The 4,756-nt window shown below is 30.4% G+C and overlaps 1 non-coding gene across 1 annotated transcript; it reads left to right on the forward strand.

The window, feature by feature from the left end:
• Positions 1-381: 381 nt before the first annotated feature.
• On the forward strand, positions 382-462 carry MIR5771 (microRNA MIR5771). Its single transcript, NR_126625.1, has one exon. It is a non-coding gene; the product is annotated as a microRNA MIR5771 (primary transcript).
• The last annotated feature ends 4,294 nt before the right edge of the window (positions 463-4,756 follow it).

Raw genomic sequence — 4,756 nt, forward strand, 5'->3', positions numbered from 1 at the left:
TCCTCAATAATTAACTGTGTAATCGATTACCAAATATCTATAATCGATTGCCAGTGAGAAAATTTCAAAAATAACTCTGAAAAGTCACATCATTTCATGAGAGTTTGAAAAACCACCAAAGGCCTATAAATATGTGACTTGTGTTTGAAAATCTTCAAAGTTTTTCAGAACTTCATTGTCTTATTCTCTCAAAAGCAAACCTTTGGGCAAACACTTGCAAAAAAAAATTAAGGATTCTTCTAAGTTCTTCAAGTTGTATTATTCTTCTCTTAAAAAGAGAGAAAAAAAAATCTTTTGTACTTCAAAAGCAAACTGTTGTTGCAATCAAGAGGTAGTGGGTCTCTTGATTTGTAAGTTTTTCTGAAAACAAAGGAAAGGTATCCCTGGGTGATTCAGAAGTTGTTAAGGAATTTACAAGGATAGTGGAAATCTCAAGTGGATTGCTTAAGGACTGGACGTAGGCATAAAAAGTGGCCGAACCAGTATAAACTGAGTTTGTAATTCTCTCTTCCCTAATCTCATTTACATCATTGTAGTTTAATTTTATTTTGCACATTTAAAGAGCATAGAATAAATTGTTTATTTCTTCTTTTTCTGCATATTAAGTTTGCATATATCTTTTAAAGAGAGAATTAAAATTTGTTAGGGGAAAATTTTGAAACTTAATTGACCCCCCCCCCCCTCTTGAGTTATTGAGGCCACTTTTTTAACACACCTTTCAGTGTTACCCACTTCTGTCTGCTTTCTACTACTTCATGATTGTGTTAATGCTTTAATTTAATGCCCCTATGTTTCTACATGATTTGTGCGTCAGGGTTAAGGTCTCCAAGCTACATTAAGTGTTGTAAAATCGTTTATTTGTTTTGCTACTTAGTTTTATGGATGCGTAGGGGGTACAGTACAGGGTATGGCAATTCCCCTCTTAAGGCCGGTTAAGGTAAGTGTATCCAGAAGGACTTCTAGGAAAGGAAAATAAGTAAAAATGGGATGAGCTTCTTCATAAGCTCAAATTAACTTATGCACAAGATAATTTGTAGTATTTTACATGGACTAACTTGTACTTGAGAAATAAGTTAATATTTGGTATGTACCTATGAGTAACCATTAAGTACTAGTATTCAGTTCCATTACTGGTTAGGCAACCATTTAATAGGACCCATGTATCATAGGTTTACCACTTTGATAGGAAAATCAATTATTTCTACTATTTGTTCCTTTAGTGGCATGTATCATAGGCTTACTACTTTGATATGTTTGTGGGCTCCTCATTAATTTGAAGAGCATGGTGTGCCTTAAGTGTGCTACTTTGCCCAGAGATTTATAATTCCTACAATTCTGGCTACTGATCTATTATTTTTGTATGGAACAACTACAAGAAATTTATTTTTTGGTAAGGCAGAGATTGATGTTCCGTAATGTCTTCCCTTCAACTGTTGCAATTAACTCGGCGTGGCCAAAGTTTTCTAGCTTCAGGGAGGTATTGATCTGTATATGTCTTTTCTGGTGATTCTTAATTTCACATCTAGCATTGCATTTGACTTACCATTTGACTAAAATTGTTTGCTTGTTGACCTAAATATCAAGTTTATAATTTGTTCAACTACTTTGTTCATTATTCCTAGGTTAGTTTTGAAGAATACACTGTTTACATCTGGTTGGATCCCCCTACCCCCAATTTTCACTATCCAAAATGGAATATATAATGTTGAAAAACACAATACCCGTTAGGGAATTTTGACAGTACCCAACACTGATGTATGTTTCATATATATATAGAGATCGAATGAGATAATGCATATGCTATTTCAATTTGGTAGTACCCAACACCCTGATGTATGTTCATATATATATATATATATAAGAAATTGAATGAGATAATGCTTATACTATTTCAAAATGTCTATGCTGCAATCTTGAGACTTCTCATGCTACTATAGTTTAAACTCTTAGAATATGGTAATATGTAATCTAACAATAATAAAGGCAATATACCATTTTGGTTTCAATTCTTTTTTACCTGTTCTACTCCTTTGACAACATATTATGACTGGTTTTATTTTACTTTTTCATTTTTTTATTTAATCTTTTTTCTTTTAACTTCTCATTTGTTGAAACTGATTGTCGTAACTAGTAAATGTGGTTTCTATTTTCTATTCCTCTTCCTCTTTTTTTCCAATATTTCTATATGATATCTTTATATTTGCCCCCCAAAAAAATCACATAAACTTTATATGATAACTCTTCCTCTCTCCGTACCATTAGAAGTTGGACCCTGAAAACTTGCATTCATTAGGTATGATTTGTAATGTGAAACCTAAACTTTAGGAAACTTAGTTAGATGAGCTGAGTTCAGGAAGGAGACTAGAGTTATCTTGGCAGAAACATTGATACAAAATTTCATATTTGATCTTGAATTTCTTTCTCAATGATTTCCCTTTTTTAATGACAATCCATGTTATGTTGTGCTGATTAAGATTACCATTATACATATATCTGGGAAGTGCTTAACCTGCTTTGATCATAGCCCTATTTCCATGTATTAGCAATAGTATCCTTTTACTCATTGTACACCATACTCTGGTTGTTGACTGGTACTACTAAAATCTTTAGGCTGTTTAACTAATTTGCACGTATACTATAGTGTTGTTGATGTTTTCTACATGGGATTTATGACAGGAAAACTTCATTACTTGCATATCGCTGGTACTTTATACATATATCTGCAGTATGCTCCCTTGCCTATTGGAATTTATTGTTGAACTACATATGCGCCACTTGTTGTGTGGGGTAGTATAACAACTTGCAGTGTATACGCCAATTCTTCCACAATGGTAAGTTAAAGATGAAAAATGAGAATAAGTTACTACAAATGAATGAAAGAAGAGCATGTGAAATATTGGTGGAAAAAGAATCAAGAAATCATTACTATATTTGTGTGTTCAAACGACGTGCTAATTCGTAGTGGCTAAGAAACTTAAAATTTAGATTAAGAGAATGAGAAGAATCATGTTTTAGAAGATGTTATCATTGAGGCCTTTGAACACGATTTTTGCATATTCATAGACATTGTTGTATATCGTTAAAACTTAGATATAAATATTCTTATATATTTAATTTGAATTTTTTTATATATTTTTAATGTTAAAAACCTATAAATAATGATTTATTTTTAGTGCTTAGTATTGTAAGTTTGTAACTTCATGATATTACTGTATGTATTATTTGTTATTATTATTATTATTATTATTATTATTATTATTATTATTATTATTATTATTATTATTTTATGGGTTTAGCTAGCATGTGCATGGAATTTTATTACAGGTATTAATTTAGATATTTTTTTGTTGTGCAATGGTGGTACTAACGTTTCAACCTATAATCTCATACATAATTTAAGACGTCTTATTATTTTTTTCTTAATCATAAAAACTAATTTGATGTTTTTTTTATTAAAACTATCTCTTTCATTATCTTACTCATTTTTTATTATCATTGTTGTTATTACCTTTATCATCACTATTATCACTAGCGTAAACACAAATGTTGTCACACTTGTGTGTCCACATTTCTATTTTGTTGTCGTGCTTTTTGCATTAAAATTGAAATATTTTTTCAATTTATATTATTATATGCACTGAAGTGTATGACAGTAATCTAGAGAACTTTAGTTATATACACACAAAATGTTAGAAATATTTCAAGAATAAAAAGTAAAAGGAAAAATACTACTTATGTATAATATTTTGCTAATTCGTAATCATTAATCTTTCTTAATTGGGAAACCAAACAAGTCATGCATTTCAGAATCATCTTTAATTTTCTTGCAATCAAAGGCAACCTACCGTCAATTTTGATATTATTTTTAGTTAACATGTAAGAAAGCATACCAATAAAATAATAATATTAAATTGGAATTGTTTTTTAATTTGCAGGGGAATAATAACATGGTTATTTAATGTACCTTTTAGTTTAGTGGCATTTCAAATTAGCATGGTTATTCATATATGTATTGCACCAAATCTTCTTACTAATGGATAAATTTCTTAAATCATGATATAATATTTATTCAACTTTTGCATTTAGTCATAATACTACTTTCCATCTTCTAATTCTATTATCATTTAATGCCATGCTTTTGTATTTTTTTTCTCATAGGCATATACATGAATAAAAAATAGACTACTGTTGACATTAGCATGAATCGTAGTGACTTGTGCTTTAGTAAATACATCTTCCTTGGTTACAAGATTGGATTGATCAGTAGTTGTTTCCCCCACCCATTATTTTATGAAGTTGTGAATTTTTTACTTCATCTTTAATAGAAATCTGCTATTAATATTTCAACAACTTAAGTTTAATATATGTGAATGTATATCACTGGATGAGGAATGCAGATGCTTAACCTTGTAATTGATGTTGTCGCTTTACCTTGTAGATTGCGAGAGCAACCTTAGTACCAAACACAAGTTATATTGCCAAGCCAGCTGCCTCGTGGCTTGATGATTTTCTTGTGTGAGTATCTCCAGAAGCACTTGGGTGTTGCAGGAAGTTTACAAATAGGAGTTATTGTCCTCCTGATGATTAGGTCAGGTGCACATGATAGTAAGCTAGTGATTAATCTGTAAAATCTTAATTTTGTTATAATATATGCTTGCTAGTGTAATATGTTAGGATTGATATGAATATGTTTATGATGACTTAATAGAAAACTTGTCATGATCAACATGGAATGTACTCAATAGTGTAGGAAGAT

Source organism: Glycine max, chromosome 2, assembly GCF_000004515.6.
Source record: "Glycine max cultivar Williams 82 chromosome 2, Glycine_max_v4.0, whole genome shotgun sequence".
Taxonomy (NCBI): Eukaryota; Viridiplantae; Streptophyta; class Magnoliopsida; order Fabales; family Fabaceae; genus Glycine; species Glycine max.